Genomic DNA, 9,481 nt, shown 5'->3' with positions numbered 1-9,481 from the left:
TTTTGTTAGCCTTTTGTTAAGCTATTTTGCAAGCCATTTGTTAGCTATATTCCTATGGCTGGAATAGAAGCTCATTCAGGAGAGCAAGTTGGTGTCAGCATGAATACTCCGGTACCAGTGGTGGACCATTGGTGGTACCAGTTGATGGCGGTCGCAGTTGGTCTTGAAGTCGCAGAGCACGTAACCAGTTGTTGTCAGGTGCTTATGCTCCGTACCAGTTGTGTCAGTCTTGTGATTCCCCGAGGTCACCGTTTGGTTCAGTCAGTGATGCTCCGAACAGGTACTCTTGCGTTCAGTCTTGATGCTTCCGGTACTCATTGGTGTCAGTCGTGTCCGTAATTTAGTGTGATGCTCCGGTCCGGTGTGCAGGTCGGTGCGGCTTGGTAACCAGTTGGTTCAGTCTGTTGATTGCTCCGATACGACAGTTGGTGTCGTCGTGAGCTCCGGTACCAGTTGGTGGTCGGTCTGGTGTTCTGATGCTCCGGTACCAGTGGTGTCAGTCATTTGATGCTCCGGTACCAGTTGGTGGGTCAGTGCTTGATTGCTCGCGGTACCAGATTGGTGTCCAGACCGGTTGTCGTCGCTATGCTCGGATGTACCGTTTGGTTGTTCAGTCGTGACGCTCCGGGGTAACCGTCATTGGTTGTCAGTCTTGATGCTCCCCGTACAAGGCCGTGCAAGTTCTAGCCCGGTACCAGTTGGTGTCAGTCTGAATGCTCCGGTCGAGAGGTTACTCAGTGTTCAGTCGTGGACTGAGCTCCGGTACCCTTGGTGTCAGTCTTTGACTGCTCCGGATACCAGTTGGGTGTGTGTGTAAAATTCAACATCTATCCAGGTCCCCAGGACGTCTGGAGGTGCCTTCTAAACCGCCCACTAGTGGCAAAGGTGAACGTTATTACCATCAAGCGGCATGCTGGGACGTAGTGGACAGGCATGGTCGATGGGAAGCCACAAGCTCCGGCTCTGAAGGTCACATGTTCAATTCCAGTGCCAGGCAGTTCATCCAAAACCCTTACCTTAACTCGGGATTAATGTCTAAACTTTAACCGTTCAACTTTTACCCCCCTGAACAAACAAACATACTGAAGTCAAACTGTGTCAAACTGTGAGAGAAAAATTGTTGAAAAGAGAGGGAGGAACACTGTAAAGACAGGGTCTGTCTGTCTGTCTGTCTGTCTGTCTGTCTGTCTGTCTGTCTGTCTGTCTGTCACTCTGTCACTCTGTCACTCTGTCACTCTGTCACTCTGTCACTCTTCACTCTGTCACTCAGAAATTTGCATCCTGTAGCACAAACTCAAAAAAATTCTGGAACACTGTAAAGTCCATGGAGAATAAGAGCACCTCCTCCCAGCTGCCCACTGCACTGAGGCTAGGAAACACTGTCACCACGATAAATCCATTATAATTGAGAATTTCAATAAGCATTTCTCTACCGCTGGCCATGCTTTCCCCCTGGCTATCCCTACCCGGTCAACTGCCCGGCACCCCCCACAGCAACTCGCCCAAGCCTCCCACATTTCTCCTTCACCCAAATCCAGATAGCTGATGCTCTGAAAGAGCTGCAAAATCTGGACCCTACAAATCAGCCGGGCAAGACAATCTGGACCCTTTCTTTCTAAAATTATCTGCCGAAATTGTTGCAACCCCTGTTACTAGCCTGTTCAACCTCCCTTTCGTATCGTCTGAGATTCCCAAAGATTGGAAAGCTGCCGCGATCATCCCCCTCTTCAAAGGTGGAGACACTCTAGACCCAAACTGCTACAGACCTAGATCTATCCTACCCTGCCTTTCTAAGGTCTTCGAAAGCCAAGTTAACAAACAGATTACCAACCATTTCGAGTCCCACCGTACCTTCTCCGCTGTGCAATCTGGTTTCAGAGCTGGTCATGGGTGCACCTCAGCCACGCTAAAGATCCTAAACGATATCATGCCCGCCATCGATAAGAGACATTACTGTGCAGCCGTATTCGTCGACCTGGCCAAGGCTTTCAAACTCTGTCAATCAACACATTCTTAGCGGCAGACTCAACAGCTTTGGATTCTCAAATGATTGCCTCACCTGGTTCACCAACTACTTCTCTGATAGAGTTCAGTGTGTCAAATCAGAGGGCCTGTTGTCCGGACCTCTGGCAGTCTCTATGGGGGTGCCACAGGGTTCAATTCTTGGGCCGACTGTCACGCCCTGACCGTAGAGAATTATTTTTATGTCTCTATTTTGGTTTGGTCAGGGTGTGATTTGGGTGGGCATTCTATGTTCCTTTTTCTATGATTTGCCTTTCTTTGTGTTTGGCCGGGTGTGGTTGTCAATCAGAGGCAGCTGTCTATCGTTGTCTCTGATTGAGAACCATACTTAGGACTCTAGGTAGCCTTTTCCCCACCGCTGCTTTGTGGTAGTTATTTTCTGTTTTGTGTTTCTGCACCTGACAGGACTGCTTGGGTTTTCCTTCATTCTCTTTGTTATTTTTGTTATTAGTGTTCAGTTGTAAAAAAAGCATGAACACTTACTGCGCTTTGGTCCGATCCTTCTTCAACAGACGACCGTTACACTGACTCTCTTCTCTGTATACATCAATGATGTTCAGTGTGTCAAATCGGAGGGTCTGTTGTCCGGACCTCTGCAGTCTCTATGGGGGTACCACAGGGTTCAATTCTTGGACCGACTCTCTTCTCTGTATAAATCAATTGATGTCGCGCTTGCTGGCGGTTGATCCTCTGATACACCTCTATCAGACGAACCATTCTGATTAACCTCGGCCCTTTCTTTGGACAACTGTGTGTTTAAACTAACGCTCCAGACGAGCTTCAATGCCATACAACACTTCCTTTTGTGGCCTCCAACTGCTCTTAAACGCTAGTAAAACTAAATGCATCCTCTTCAACCGATCCTGCCTGCACCTGCCCGCCCGTCCCAGCATCAAAATACTCTGGACGGTTCTGACTATAGAATTTGGACAAACTACAAAACCTAGGTGTCCTGGCTAGACTGTAAACTTCCCTTCCACACTCCAATTAAGCATCTCAATCCAAAATCAAATCTAGAATCGGCTTTCTATTTCGTAACAAAGCATCCTTCACTCATCTGCCAAACATATCCCTTCGATAAAAATTATAAAGCTAGTTATCATTTACTCAATTGACTCAAGTACTGGTACCTCCGTGTATAAAGCCCTGTTATCACTCATGACCTCAGTACTGGGTTACCCCGTGTATAAAGGCCATGTTAATCATTACTCATTGGACTCATTACTTGGTACCCCGGTATTAAAGCCATGGTTATCATTGACTCAGTACTGGTACCCCGTGTATAAAGCCATGTTATCATTAACCTTGACTCAGTACGGTCCCCGTTAAAAGCCATGTATCATTGACGTAACTAGTTTACTGTACCTCGTGTATAAGCCAATGTTATTCATTACTCATAGACCAGTACGGTACTGTTAAAGCCGATATGATCAGTCGGCGTCTCCGTGTATAAAGCCCATGTTAATCATTACTCATGGATAGTATGGTACCCCGTGTTAATAAAGCCATGTTATCATTACTCTTGGACTAGGTACTGGGTACCCGTGGGTATAAAGCCATGGTTATACTCATGGACTAGGTAACTGTCCCGTGTAATAAAGCCATGTTTATATTACTCAGTGCTGTACCTGGTACCCCGTTTAAAAGCCCATGTTTAATTACTCATTGACTCAAGTACTGGGTACCCTGTGTATAAAGCCACTGTTCTTATCATTGACTCATACTGGTCCCGTGTATAAAGCCATGGTTATTCATTACTCAAGTACTGGTACGTGTATAAAGCATGGTTACATTGATCATTATGTACCTTTATCATTTCTTCATTGACTCAGTACTGGTTACCATTCCGTGATAACAAGATCTCCAATGGTGTATAAGCATTAATCTCTCATACGTACTGATAGCCATGTATCTTGACTCGTATGTCCCTGAAGTGTTTCATATCATTGCCCAGTTTCCCCGTTTAAAATGTTCATTACTCAGTATGTTTTAAACAGTTCATGATCAACTGGGTACCCCGGATAAGCATGTTCATTACTATATAACGGTACCCTGTATAGCAGTTCTTCTCATTGACTCAGTTACTGACCCTGTTAAGCCAGTAGACTCAGTAGTACCCCGATAAAGCTTTTATTACGAGTACGCCCTTTTATAGTTATCATCTCATTGGACTCAGAGGTACCCCTTACGGATTCATTCATGTCTACCCCCTTAAAAGCCTGTTACATGAAACTGTTCCCTGTATAGCTGTCTACTCAGACTGACTTATAAGCCATATCGATAGTACGGAGTGTATAAAGCCAGTTATCTGCTCAGTGGTGGTACCCGTTAAAATAACGCATGTTGATCATTACTCAGTATGTTTTTAGCCTGTTATCATTACCATATATCTTATATGTCTTCATGTTATGCCAATTTTTTATTAATTCTTGTATGTTGGAAGATCGTAAGTAAGTTCACTATTAGTCCACACCTGTGTTTATGACTTGAGGTAGAATTTTGTTTTGGACACACACACACACACACACAACACACACACACACACACACAACACACACACCACCACACACAACACACACACACACACACCACACACACCACCACACACACACACACACACACAACCGCAAATAACAAACAGGGAGAAGGAAATCATTCCTCTTCCGTTTAATGGCACAACAGTTTTACACAGTTTAGTTTTTGTGTACCTTTTTAAAACTCCCTATTATGACAGAACCAAACACAATACTTCTTGCTCTCTCTCATGGTGTGGTGTGTGTGTTGTGTTGTGTGTGTGTGTGTGTGGTGGTGTTGTGTGTTGTGTGTGTTTGTGTGTGGTGTGTTGGTGTCTGTGTGGTTGGTTGTGGTGTCTCCTGGCTTCTCCTCAGCCCCGTTTGAGTTAGCGAGGAGCGTTAATATAAACTTTAAAACCTAAACCTCCTAAAACTCTGGACCATGTCTCTACCAACAATACATGGCCGGAGAAGGAATGAAACCGTTTCTCTTAGTAGCAATACGTTGGAACTCTTGCCAGGCTGTTAACGATTCCCATCAAACTCGTTTGCCAGATCTTGAACCTTCTCCATATACCTTCTTTCACTCCTTCCATCCCTCCATCCTTCCTTTTATGATCATTTGGAAAAACGCATTAGATGTTTTTCCCTTGTTTTATTTTCTCTTCGGTTCACCCAGCTGTTAGTTAGCTGGGAATAGTTTTTACGCTATGACCTGAGGAAATAATAATAAGATTATATTATAATTATTTATTATTTATTAATTCTATAGTTACTTTTCCATAGCATCTCTCATAGAGGCCAGTCGGTGAGGTCAGTTGAAAGGCGAAGGAGCTGGCAAGAGATGGTAGATGATAGTCTGCTGATTGTCTTGTAGTAAGGCACAAGCCTGGGAACCAGCGCGACTCTTCTAGTCACTACAGGACTTTCTCCTCCTTTCGCACTCTGTGTAGCAACCACTTTGGGCTAATGCCTCAGCAGCTCTGGGCGCCAGAAAGAAACACACAAAGTTCAAGAATTGTAAGCCAGTCCGTACTCTTCTCTTGAGCCCTTCTTTGCTCATGTCCCCCATTCCTTTTCATGCTTCCAGGCGAACTCCTCAATTTAATGTCCCAATAAAAAGATCAGGAAATTTGGGCAGGCTGATAAAAAAAAAAAAAAAAAAATGTTACGTGTCCAGATGCATTTTCAAACAAAAACATTAGCCACTCAGCTAGCTAGCAAGCGAAAAAAGTGTTACCAGATGGAGAGAGAACTTTATGAGTTGTTTTACTCCTGTTCTCAGAGTTTGGGCTGATTCAGTGGTCTCATCCTAAAACCACTCTGAGCTGGGGAGTTATTTCTTGTTTTTGTGTGTTTTCTTAAAACAGATTTTAACAGGATTCTAGACATTTCTGAGATGCTTTGGATTGCCCCAGTCTCTTCCCCCATTAATAATCTGGATTTCCCATTATGAGCTAGGGTCAGGTCCCCCCTTGTCCATGTAATCTGATTCATTAATGATCTAGGATCAGGTCCCCGCTGTCCTTAAATCTGATTCATTAGGATCTAGGATCAGGGCCCCCTCTCCATGTAATCTGATTCATTATGGACCTAGATCAGGTTTACCCCCTCTCCATAGAACCGTATTCATTATGATCTAAAAAGGCCAAAACTTGAATCTATGATCGAGAAACTCCTACTCTGAGGACTCTGATAGTGTACGGCCATGATTCCTGAACATTTCACGCTTCAAAAATCATCCAAGGTTGTGACAACAGCACACACACACACACAACACAACACACACACACACACACTCACACACACACACACACACACACACCACAACACAACAACACACACACACACACACACACCGAGTCAAAGGGTGTGTTACAGATTTGGATGTTGAAGAGGTCTGACCCCGATGTGATCTATATCTGAAGATTGGTTATCCAGCGTCTTTAAGTCTGTATCTGGGGTTGAATTATCCTAGTCTTTAAATCTGTTATTCTAGGGTGATTACCCAGCGGCTTTAAATCTGTATCTTGGGAGTGATTAAAAAGGTCTTTAGTATGTTAACGGGATTGATTACCCATTTTTAAGATGTTTGTTCACTAAACAACGTGCCTTAAAGGGTATGTAGGACTGCACGCTGTAAAACACACACTCTAAAAACACGCTAACACACGAAACACGCTAAAAACATGCTAAAACCACACTGAAACAGTGCTAAAACACAACACTGAGAACACGCTAAAAACATGCTAAAACACACTGAAAACACGGCTAAAACATGCAAAACACACTAAAACATAGTAAACACACGGGAAAACACGCTAAAACACGCTATACACACTAAAACATCAAAAACACGCTTAAAACACACTGGAAACACACTGAAAACAACCGCTAAAACATGCTAAAACACACTGAAACACGCTAAAACATGGCTGAACATGCTTAAACATGCTAAAAACACGTAAAAACCACACGAAAAACACGGCTAAAACATTGCTAAAACACGCTAAAACACGCTGAAGCACGCATACACAAACACAAGCTAAAGCACACAACAACCAAGCTAAAGCGCACACCACCACACAACAACACACACACACATTACACACAATATACCATGTGTTTTAATGTTCGATGGTTGCGTGGAAAAATCACGTCCCTAGAACATCCTGCTGAGATTCAAACACAGACGCCGCCAAGGAGAGATCGGTAGAGGAATTAATGTTGAATTAGATTCAGGAACAACAACCTTTTGGAAGAATCAATAGTCTTGTGGCGTAAATTAACAGTCTTTAAGCCTGGGGGGTTTAGTAAAAACAATTTAAACCAAAATCTGATAGATTTTAAAGGATCAGACATCTTTTGACTCTTATAGACTATTACTTTGAAAAACTGTTCATTAAAATGAACAGCGTGTGTGAGGTATAAGTCGGCTCGTCTAAAAATTTAGACCCAAATTCTGGTAAAATTACAACTGCTTCCCTGTTGTTGTTGTTTGTAAGACGTATGACTGAAGTGTCTTCATCAACCGTAATGACAGGCACCGACAAAAAATCTTTATTGAAGAAACAAGGCTAGGAGAAAATAGACGAGAGGCAAAGTTATATTTTTTATTAGACGGCCAACAAGGCGCCTTTTAAAAACATGACCTGTAAGAATCTTCCACCCCAACTGTGTAAGGACAGGGAGGCACAGCGGAGTGTGGTGGTTATAGAGTGCGCCACCGATGTCCCAGCCTGATTACATCATCCAACACAAGCTAAAAAGGTCCGGCTGAGGGGTGTCATGGAGACCTGAGAGGGGGTTAGCCTGAGAATGAGAGAGAGAGAGGAGAGGAGAGAGAGTAGAGAGAGAAGAGAGACGAGAGAGAGAGGAGAGAGAGGAGAGAGAGAGAGAGAGAAGATGAGAGACGAGAAGAGAGAGAGAGAGAGAGAGACCAGGAGAGAGAGACAGACAGTGAAGAAGAAGAGAGGACAGAGAGAGAGAGCAGAGAGAGAGAGGAGAGAGCAGAGAGAGAGAGAGATAGAGAGCAGAGAGAGAGGCAGAGAGGCAGGAGAGAAGGCAGAGAAGAGGCCAGAGAGAGAGAGGAGAGAGGAGAGACGAGAGAGAGAGAGAGAGAGAGACGAGGAGGGGTTAGAGAGAGTAGAGAGATGGTAGAGAGAGGTAGAGAAGAGAGTAGAGATGAGAGAGAGACCGAGATTGAAGAGAGAGAGAGAGAGATAGAGAGAAAAGCAGAGAGAGAGAGAAGAGCAGAGAGAGAGGCAAGAAGGCAGAGAGAGAGGCCCAGAAGACGAAGAGAAAGAGAGAGAGATAAATGAGACAGAGAGAGACAAGAAAGAAAGAGATAAGAGATGAGATAAAGAGGACAGAGAGAGAGAGAGATTAAGAGAGACGACGAGAGGACAGAGAAAGAGAGAGCGAAGCAGAGAGAGTGAAGATAAAGAGAGAATGGAGAGAGAGACAGAAAGAGTAAAAAGTAGAGATAGAGTAGCACAGAAGAAAAAGAGAATGGAGAGACAAGACAGAGATAGAGACAGAAGAAAGAGAGACGAATAGAGTAGAGAGAGACAGAGAAAGAGAAAGGAGCAGAAAAAGAGACAGAGAAGAGAGAGACAAGCGCCTAAGCAAGCTGGTCCTGAGGCTCTGTTTCACAACACAAACACACCCCACAAAAGCCCCAGGACAACAGCACAATTAGACCTCAACCAAAATCATTGAGAAAACAAAAAGATAATTACTTGACCACATGAAAAGAAATTAAAATAAAAAACAGAGCCAAACTAGAATGCCGCGCTATGTGGCCCTTAAACAGAGAGTACTACAGTGGGCAGATACCTGACCACTGTGACTGACCGCAAACTGAGGAAAGCTTTGACTATGTACAGACTCAGTAGCATAGCCTTGCATGCGAGAAAGCCGCCGCTAGGCAGGGACATGCGCTCTCCAAGAGAACGACAGGCGTCTATGTGCACACTGCCCACACAAAATTGAGTGGCAAACCGAAGCTGCACCTTCTCCTAACCTCCTGTTCCCAATGTATGACCATATTAGTAGACACATTTTTCCCTCAGACACACAGAGTCCACAAAGAATTCGAAAACAATCCATATTTTTATAAACTCCCAATTATCTACTGGTGAAATTCCGACAGTGTGCCATCCACAGCAGCAAGATTTGTTACCTTGTGTTGTCCACAAGAAAAGGCAACCAGTGAAAAACCAAACACCATGTAAATACAACCCATTATTTATGCGTTACTTATTTAACTTGTGCTGCTTTAATACCAGTTTGTACATTTTACAACACTCTATATAGTTTAATATGACACTCGTTTAATTGTCTTTAATTGTTTTGAAAATTCTGGTATGTTGTAATGTTACTGTTAATTCGTTTTGTTTGTACCTTGCTGTAATGTCTACCTCTATTTGCTTTGTCATCTCTCT

Source organism: Salvelinus sp. IW2-2015, linkage group LG27, assembly GCF_002910315.2.
Source record: "Salvelinus sp. IW2-2015 linkage group LG27, ASM291031v2, whole genome shotgun sequence".
Lineage (NCBI taxonomy): Eukaryota > Metazoa > Chordata > Actinopteri > Salmoniformes > Salmonidae > Salvelinus > Salvelinus sp. IW2-2015.
The sequence above is the reverse complement of the archived record's forward strand: the minus strand, read 5'-3'. Positions refer to the sequence as shown.